We start from the raw sequence: 11,525 nt of genomic DNA, 5'->3' as shown, positions 1-11,525 counted from the left end.
TGGGCGTCACAAACGCCAAGAATATTATTTTTCATTTGATCCAACTCTATACTCAATACTTCCCCACTGATCACTCCTTTGAGCAGCGCTCTGATCCGAGTAGTGATGGGATTTCGGGGCAGCAGGGTAGTCTAGTCGTTAGAGCGTTGGACACGTAACCGAAAGGTACAAATCTATCGTTCTGCCCCTGAACAGGCAGTTACTGTCCCCAGGCCGTCATTGAAAATAATAATAACTAACTAACTTGCCTGGTTAAATAAAATGTAAAAATGACGGCTCTTTTTACGGGTCTGAATGGGTCTGAATGAATAACTGCTATAGTCTACCACCATCGTCCGTTCTCTCTTCTCTCAAACTCTTTGTCCTATTAGCTGCTCTATTCAACATGCAGCAAACCAGAGCAATGCTCCTGTGTGTGTGTGTGTGTGGGGGGGGGGGGGGGGGGGGGGGGTGTAGTAATCATTATATACTAGTGGCAGAGCCAAAAAGTCCTTGACCTCTTTGAACCCCTAACAGAACCACTGTCTCCTCTGACCCGGTCTGTCCCACTTCCCAGGGAACATGGGATTCATTACTAGTTTACCACGAGGCCATTCCAGGGTCACATGCTCTGCGTAACCAACACCCCCCCCCCCCTACACACACACACATACACACAACCGCTCAGCCTGGAGGACTTCCGGGGTACGTCCCAAAAGCTACCCTATTCCCTATTTAGTGCACTACTTTTGACCAGAGCTCATAGGAAGTAATGCACTCTTTAGGGAATAGGGTGCCATTTGGGATGCAAACCTTTAGCATGAGTTATGAAATGGCAGGGAGAGAGAGAGAGAGAGAGGGAGAGAGAGAGAGAGAGAGAGAGAGAGAGAGAGAGAGAGAGAGAGAGAGAGCGAGAGAGAGAGAGAGAGAGAGCGAGAGAGGGGGAGAGAGAGGGAGAGAGGGAGAGAGGGAGAGAGAGGGAGAGAGAGAGAGAAGGGGAGAGACAGAGAGAGAAAGAGAGAGAGAGGGAGAGAAGGGGAGAGAGAGAGAGACAGAGAGAGAGACAGACAGACAGACAGACAGACAGACAGACAGACAGACAGACAGACAGACAGAGAGACCATTCCTCTGTATCAAATCACAGATCACAGCTAAGCTAAAAGACAACCCCCAATGAATGTCTTTAATAATCACTCTGTATTCATTACTCTGTATTCATTACCCTGTATTCATGACCCTGTATTCATTACCCTGTATTCATTACTCTGTATTCATTACCCTGTATTCATTACCCTGTATTCATTACTCTGTATTCATTACCCTGTATTCATTACTCTGTATTCATTGCCCTGTATTCATTATCCTGCATTCATTACCCTGTATTCATGACCCTGTATATATGACCCTGTATTCATTACCCTGTATTCATTACCCTGTATTCATTACCCTGTGTTCATGACCCTGTATTCATTACCCTGTATTCATTACTCTGTATTAGTTAATGTATTCATTAATCTGTATTCATTACCCTGTATTCATTACTCTGTAATACTTATTCTGTATTCATTACTCTGTAATACTTATTCTGTATGTTTCAGTAGGCATTACGCTGTATTCATTACTCTGTATTCATTACCCTGTATTCATTACCCTGTATTCGTTACCCTGTATTCATTACCCTGTGTTCATGACCCTGTATTCATTACTCTGTATTCATTACTCTGTATTCATTACCCTGTATATATGACCCTGTATTCATTATTCTGTAATCATTACTCTGTATTCATGCACTGTATTCATTACTCTGTATTCATTACCCTGTATTCATTACTCTGTATTCATTACCCTGTATTCATTACTCTGTATTCATGACCCTGTATTCATTACTCTGTATTAGTTAATGTATTCATTACCCTGTATTCATTACTCTGTATTCATTACCCTGTATTCATTACTCTGTATTCATGACCCTGTATTCATTACACTGTATTCATTACCCTGTATTCATTACCCTGTATTCATGACTCTGTGTTCATGACCCTGTATTCATTACCCTGTATTCATTACCCTGTATTCATTACTCTGTATTAGTTACTGTATTCAATACTCTGTATTCATTACCCTGTATTCATTACCCTGTATTCATTACCCTGTATTCATTACCCTGTATTCATTACTCTGTATTAGTTAATGTATTCATTACTCTGTATTCATTACCCTGTATTCATTACCCTGTATTCATTACCCTGTATTCATTACTCTGTATTAGTTAATGTATTCATTACCCTGTATTCATTACCCTGTATTCATTACCCTGTATTCATTACCCTGTATTCATTACTCTGTATTCATTACCCTGTATTCATTACTCTGTATTAGTTAATGTATTCATTACTCTGTATTAGTTAATGTATTCATTACTCTGTATTCATTACCCTGTATTCATTACTCTGTATTCATTACCCTGTATTCATGACTCTGTGTTCATGACCCTGTATTCATTACCCTGTATTCATTACCCTGTATTCATTACTCTGTATTAGTTAATGTATTCATTACTCTGTATTCATTACTCTGTGTTCATGACCCTGTATTCATTACCCTGTATTCATTACGCTGTATTCATTACTCTGTATTAGTTACTGTATTCATTACTCTGTATTCATTACTCTGTATTCATTACCCTGTATCCATTACTCTGTATTAGTTAATGTATTCATTACTCTGTATTCATTACTCTGTATTCATTACCCTGTATTCATTACTCTGTAATACTTATTCTGTATTCATTACTCTGTAATACTTATTCTGTATGTTTCAGTAGGCATTACGCTGTATTCATTACTCTGTATTCATTACCCTGTATTCATTACCCTGTATTCGTTACCCTGTATTCATTACCCTGTGTTCATGACCCTGTATTCATTACTCTGTATTCATTACTCTGTATTCATTACCCTGTATATATGACCCTGTATTCATTATTCTGTAATCATTACTCTGTATTCATGCACTGTATTCATTACTCTGTATTCATTACTCTGTATTCATTACCCTGTATTCATTACTCTGTATTCATGACCCTGTATTCATTACACTGTATGCATTACTCTGTATTAGTTAATGTATTCATTACTCTGTATTCATTACTCTGTATTCATTACTCTGTATTCATTACTCTGTATTCATTACCCTGTATTCATTACTCTGTATTCATTACCCTGTATTCATTACTCTGTATTAGTTAATGTATTAATTACTCTGTATTCATTACCCTGTATTCATTACTCTGTATTAGTTAATGTATTCATTACTCTGTATTCATTACCCTGTATTAGTTACTGTATTCATTACTCTGTATTCATTACTCTGTATTCATTACTCTGTATTCATTACCCTGTATTCATTACTCTGTATTAGTTAATGTATTCATTACTCTGTATTCATTACCCTGTATTCATGACTCTGTATTCATTACCCTGTATTCATTACTCTGTATTAGTTAATGTATTCATTACTCTGTATTCATTACTCTGTATTCAGTACTCTGTATTCATTACTCTGTATTCATTACCCTGTATTCATTACTCTGTATTAGTTAATGTATTCATTACTCTGTATTAGTTAATGTATTCATTACTCTGTATTCATTACTCTGTGTTCATGACCCTGTATTCATTACTCTGTATTCATTACTCTGTGTTCATGACCCTGTATTCATTACCCTGTATTCATTACTCTGTATTAGTTCATGTATTCATTACTCTGTATTAGTTAATGTATTCATTACTCTGTATTCATTACCCTGTATTCATTACTCTGTATTCATGACCCTGTATTCATTACTCTGTATTCATTACTCTGTATTCATTACCCTGTATTCATTACTCTGTATTCATGCACTGTATTCATTACTCTGTATTCATTACTCTGTATTCATTACTCTGTATTCATTACCCTGTATTCATTACTCTGTATTCATGACCCTGTATTCATTACACTGTATTCATTACCCTGTATTCATTACCCTGTATTCATGACTCTGTGTTCATGACCCTGTATTCATTACCCTGTATTCATTACTCTGTATTCATTACTCTGTATTAGTTAATGTATTCATTACTCTGTATTCATTACCCTGTATTCATTACTCTGTATTCATTACCCTGTATTCATTACTCTGTATTCATTACTCTGTATTAGTTAATGTATTCATTACTCTGTATTCATTACCCTGTATTCATTACTCTGTATTAGTTAATGTATTCATTACTCTGTATTCATTACCCTGTATTCATTACTCTGTATTCATTACCCTGTATTCATGACTCTGTGTTCATGACCCTGTATTCATTACCCTGTATTAGTTAATGTATTCATTACTCTGTATTCATTACTCTGTATTCATTACTCTGTATTCATTACTCTGTATTCATTACCCTGTATTCATTACTCTGTATTAGTTAATGTATTCATTACTCTGTATTCATTACCCTGTATTCATTACTCTGTATTCATTACCCTGTATTCATTACTCTGTATTCATTACTCTGTATTAGTTAATGTATTCATTACTCTGTATTCATTACCCTGTATTCATTACTCTGTATTAGTTAATGTATTCATTACTCTGTATTCATTACTCTGTATTCATTACTCTGTATTCATTACCCTGTATTCATTACTCTGTATTAGTTAATGTATTCATTACCTGTATTCATTACTCTGTATTCATTACCCTGTATTCATTACTCTGTATTCATTACTCTGTATTCATTACTCTGTATTCATTACCCTGTATTCATTACTCTGTATTCATTACTCTGCATTCATTACTCTGTATTAGTTAATGTATTCATTACTCTGTATTAGTTAATGTATTCATTACTCTGTATTCATTACCCTGTGTTCATGACCCTGTATTCATTACCCTGTATTCATTACCCTGTATTCATTACTCTGTATTAGTTACTGTATTCATTACCCTGTATTCATTACTCTGTATTCATTACCCTGTATTCATTACTCTGTATTAGTTAATGTATTAATTACTCTGTATTCAATACCCTGTATTCATTACTCTGTATTAGTTAATGTATTCATTACCCTGTATTCATTACTCTGTATTCATTACCCTGTATATATTACTCTGTATTCATTACCCTGTATTCATTACTCTGTATTAGTTACTGTATTCATTACTCTGTATTCATTACCCTGTATTCATTACTCTGTATTAGTTAATGTATTCATTACTCTGTATTCATTACCCTGTATTCATTACCCTCTATTCATTACTCTGTAATACTTATTCTGTATTCATTACTCTGTAATGCTTATTCTGTATGTTTCAGTCGGCATTACGCTGTATTCATTACCCTGTATTCATTACCCTGTATTCATTACCCTGTATGTTTCAATAGGCATTACCCTGTATTCATTACCCTGTATGTTTCAATAGGCATTACGCTGTATTCATTACCCTGTATTCATTACCCTGTATTCACTACTCTGTATTCATTACTCTGTATGTTTCAATAGGCATTACACCTTATTCATTACCCTGTATTCATTACCCTGTATTCATTACCCTGTATGTTTCAATAGGCATTACGCTGTATTCATTACTCTGTATACATTACTCTGTGTTCATTACTCTGTATTCATTACTCTGTATTCATTACCCTGTATATATTACTCTGTATTCATTACCCTGTATTCATTACTCTGTATTAGTTACTGTATTCATTACTCTGTATTCATTACCCTGTATTCATTACTCTGTATTAGTCACTGTATTCATTACCCTGTATCCATTACTCTGTATTCATTACCCTGTATTCATTACTCTGTATTAGTTAATGTATTCATTACTCTGTATTAGTTAATGTATTCATTACTCTGTATTCATTACCCTGTATTCATTACTCTGTATTCATGACCCTGTATTCATTACTCTGTATTCATTACTCTGTATTCATTACCCTGTATTCATTACTCTGTATTCATGCACTGTATTCATTACTCTGTATTCATTACTCTGTATTCATTACCCTGTATTCATTACTCTGTATTCATGACCCTGTATTCATTACACTGTATTCATTACCCTGTATTCATTACCCTGTATTCATGACTCTGTGTTCATGACCCTGTATTCATTACCCTGTATTCATTACTCTGTATTCATTACTCTGTATTCATTACTCTGTATTAGTTAATGTATTCATTACTCTGTATTCATTACCCTGTATTCATTACTCTGTATTCATTACCCTGTATTCATTACTCTGTATTCATTACTCTGTATTAGTTAATGTATTCATTACTCTGTATTCATTACCCTGTATTCATTACTCTGTATTAGTTAATGTATTCATTACTCTGTATTCATTACCCTGTATTCATTACTCTGTATTCATTACCCTGTATTCATGACTCTGTGTTCATGACCCTGTATTCATTACCCTGTATTAGTTAATGTATTCATTACTCTGTATTCATTACTCTGTATCATTACTCTGTATTCATTACTCTGTATTCATTACCCTGTATTCATTACTCTGTATTAGTTAATGTATTCATTACTCTGTATTCATTACCCTGTATTCATTACTCTGTATTCATTACCCTGTATTCATTACTCTGTATTCATTACTCTGTATTAGTTAATGTATTCATTACTCTGTATTCATTACCCTGTATTCATTACTCTGTATTAGTTAATGTATTCATTACTCTGTATTCATTACTCTGTATTCATTACTCTGTATTCATTACCCTGTATTCATTACTCTGTATTAGTTAATGTATTCATTACCCTGTATTCATTACTCTGTATTCATTACCCTGTATTCATTACTCTGTATTCATTACTCTGTATTCATTACTCTGTATTCATTACCCTGTATTCATTACTCTGTATTCATTACTCTGCATTCATTACTCTGTATTAGTTAATGTATTCATTACTCTGTATTAGTTAATGTATTCATTACTCTGTATTCATTACCCTGTGTTCATGACCCTGTATTCATTACCCTGTATTCATTACCCTGTATTCATTACTCTGTATTAGTTACTGTATTCATTACCCTGTATTCATTACTCTGTATTCATTACCCTGTATTCATTACTCTGTATTAGTTAATGTATTAATTACTCTGTATTCAATACCCTGTATTCATTACTCTGTATTAGTTAATGTATTCATTACCCTGTATTCATTACTCTGTATTCATTACCCTGTATATATTACTCTGTATTCATTACCCTGTATTCATTACTCTGTATTAGTTACTGTATTCATTACTCTGTATTCATTACCCTGTATTCATTACTCTGTATTAGTTAATGTATTCATTACTCTGTATTCATTACCCTGTATTCATTACCCTCTATTCATTACTCTGTAATACTTATTCTGTATTCATTACTCTGTAATACTTATTCTGTATGTTTCAGTCGGCATTACGCTGTATTCATTACCCTGTATTCATTACCCTGTATTCATTACCCTGTATGTTTCAATAGGCATTACCCTGTATTCATTACCCTGTATGTTTCAATAGGCATTACGCTGTATTCATTACCCTGTATTCATTACCCTGTATTCACTACTCTGTATTCATTACTCTGTATGTTTCAATAGGCATTACACCTTATTCATTACCCTGTATTCATTACCCTGTATTCATTACCCTGTATGTTTCAATAGGCATTACGCTGTATTCATTACTCTGTATACATTACTCTGTGTTCATTACTCTGTATTCATTACTCTGTATTCATTACCCTGTATATATTACTCTGTATTCATTACCCTGTATTCATTACTCTGTATTAGTTACTGTATTCATTACTCTGTATTCATTACCCTGTATTCATTACTCTGTATTAGTCACTGTATTCATTACCCTGTATCCATTACTCTGTATTCATTACCCTGTATTCATTACTCTGTAATACTTATTATGTATTCATTATCCTGTATTCATTACCCTGTATCCATTACTCTGTATTCATTACCCTGTATTCATTACTCTGTATTAGTTAATGTATTCATTACTCTGTATTCATTACTCTGTATTCAGTACTCTGTATTCATTACTCTGTATTCATTACCCTGTATTCATTACTCTGTATTAGTTAATGTATTCATTACTCTGTATTAGTTAATGTATTCATTACTCTGTATTCATTACTCTGTGTTCATGACCCTGTATTCATTACTCTGTATTCATTACTCTGTGTTCATGACCCTGTATTCATTACCCTGTATTCATTACTCTGTATTAGTTCATGTATTCATTACTCTGTATTAGTTAATGTATTCATTACTCTGTATTCATTACCCTGTATTCATTACTCTGTATTCATGACCCTGTATTCATTACTCTGTATTCATTACTCTGTATTCATTACCCTGTATTCATTACTCTGTATTCATGCACTGTATTCATTACTCTGTATTCATTACTCTGTATTCATTACTCTGTATTCATTACCCTGTATTCATTACTCTGTATTCATGACCCTGTATTCATTACACTGTATTCATTACCCTGTATTCATTACCCTGTATTCATGACTCTGTGTTCATGACCCTGTATTCATTACCCTGTATTCATTACTCTGTATTCATTACTCTGTATTAGTTAATGTATTCATTACTCTGTATTCATTACCCTGTATTCATTACTCTGTATTCATTACCCTGTATTCATTACTCTGTATTCATTACTCTGTATTAGTTAATGTATTCATTACTCTGTATTCATTACCCTGTATTCATTACTCTGTATTAGTTAATGTATTCATTACTCTGTATTCATTACCCTGTATTCATTACTCTGTATTCATTACCCTGTATTCATGACTCTGTGTTCATGACCCTGTATTCATTACCCTGTATTAGTTAATGTATTCATTACTCTGTATTCATTACTCTGTATTCATTACTCTGTATTCATTACTCTGTATTCATTACCCTGTATTCATTACTCTGTATTAGTTAATGTATTCATTACTCTGTATTCATTACCCTGTATTCATTACTCTGTATTCATTACCCTGTATTCATTACTCTGTATTCATTACTCTGTATTAGTTAATGTATTCATTACTCTGTATTCATTACCCTGTATTCATTACTCTGTATTAGTTAATGTATTCATTACTCTGTATTCATTACTCTGTATTCATTACTCTGTATTCATTACCCTGTATTCATTACTCTGTATTAGTTAATGTATTCATTACCCTGTATTCATTACTCTGTATTCATTACCCTGTATTCATTACTCTGTATTCATTACTCTGTATTCATTACTCTGTATTCATTACCCTGTATTCATTACTCTGTATTCATTACTCTGCATTCATTACTCTGTATTAGTTAATGTATTCATTACTCTGTATTAGTTAATGTATTCATTACTCTGTATTCATTACCCTGTGTTCATGACCCTGTATTCATTACCCTGTATTCATTACCCTGTATTCATTACTCTGTATTAGTTACTGTATTCATTACCCTGTATTCATTACTCTGTATTCATTACCCTGTATTCATTACTCTGTATTAGTTAATGTATTAATTACTCTGTATTCAATACCCTGTATTCATTACTCTGTATTAGTTAATGTATTCATTACCCTGTATTCATTACTCTGTATTCATTACCCTGTATATATTACTCTGTATTCATTACCCTGTATTCATTACTCTGTATTAGTTACTGTATTCATTACTCTGTATTCATTACCCTGTATTCATTACTCTGTATTAGTTAATGTATTCATTACTCTGTATTCATTACCCTGTATTCATTACCCTCTATTCATTACTCTGTAATACTTATTCTGTATTCATTACTCTGTAATGCTTATTCTGTATGTTTCAGTCGGCATTACGCTGTATTCATTACCCTGTATTCATTACCCTGTATTCATTACCCTGTATGTTTCAATAGGCATTACCCTGTATTCATTACCCTGTATGTTTCAATAGGCATTACGCTGTATTCATTACCCTGTATTCATTACCCTGTATTCACTACTCTGTATTCATTACTCTGTATGTTTCAATAGGCATTACACCTTATTCATTACCCTGTATTCATTACCCTGTATTCATTACCCTGTATGTTTCAATAGGCATTACGCTGTATTCATTACTCTGTATACATTACTCTGTGTTCATTACTCTGTATTCATTACTCTGTATTCATTACCCTGTATATATTACTCTGTATTCATTACCCTGTATTCATTACTCTGTATTAGTTACTGTATTCATTACTCTGTATTCATTACCCTGTATTCATTACTCTGTATTAGTCACTGTATTCATTACCCTGTATCCATTACTCTGTATTCATTACCCTGTATTCATTACTCTGTATTAGTTAATGTATTCATTACTCTGTATTAGTTAATGTATTCATTACTCTGTATTCATTACCCTGTATTCATTACTCTGTATTCATGACCCTGTATTCATTACTCTGTATTCATTACTCTGTATTCATTACCCTGTATTCATTACTCTGTATTCATGCACTGTATTCATTACTCTGTATTCATTACTCTGTATTCATTACCCTGTATTCATTACTCTGTATTCATGACCCTGTATTCATTACACTGTATTCATTACCCTGTATTCATTACCCTGTATTCATGACTCTGTGTTCATGACCCTGTATTCATTACCCTGTATTCATTACTCTGTATTCATTACTCTGTATTCATTACTCTGTATTAGTTAATGTATTCATTACTCTGTATTCATTACCCTGTATTCATTACTCTGTATTCATTACCCTGTATTCATTACTCTGTATTCATTACTCTGTATTAGTTAATGTATTCATTACTCTGTATTCATTACCCTGTATTCATTACTCTGTATTAGTTAATGTATTCATTACTCTGTATTCATTACCCTGTATTCATTACTCTGTATTCATTACCCTGTATTCATGACTCTGTGTTCATGACCCTGTATTCATTACCCTGTATTAGTTAATGTATTCATTACTCTGTATTCATTACTCTGTATTCATTACTCTGTATTCATTACTCTGTATTCATTACCCTGTATTCATTACTCTGTATTAGTTAATGTATTCATTACTCTGTATTCATTACCCTGTATTCATTACTCTGTATTCATTACCCTGTATTCATTACTCTGTATTCATTACTCTGTATTAGTTAATGTATTCATTACTCTGTATTCATTACCCTGTATTCATTACTCTGTATTAGTTAATGTATTCATTACTCTGTATTCATTACTCTGTATTCATTACTCTGTATTCATTACCCTGTATTCATTACTCTGTATTAGTTAATGTATTCATTACCCTGTATTCATTACTCTGTATTCATTACCCTGTATTCATTACTCTGTATTCATTACTCTGTATTCATTACTCTGTATTCATTACCCTGTATTCATTACTCTGTATTCATTACTCTGCATTCATTACTCTGTATTAGTTAATGTATTCATTACTCTGTATTAGTTAATGTATTCA

The sequence above is a fragment of the Oncorhynchus kisutch genome, unplaced genomic scaffold (assembly GCF_002021735.2).
Source record: "Oncorhynchus kisutch isolate 150728-3 unplaced genomic scaffold, Okis_V2 Okis02a-Okis13b_hom, whole genome shotgun sequence".
In the NCBI taxonomy this organism is placed as follows: domain Eukaryota; kingdom Metazoa; phylum Chordata; class Actinopteri; order Salmoniformes; family Salmonidae; genus Oncorhynchus; species Oncorhynchus kisutch.
This window is presented reverse-complemented; position numbering follows the sequence as displayed.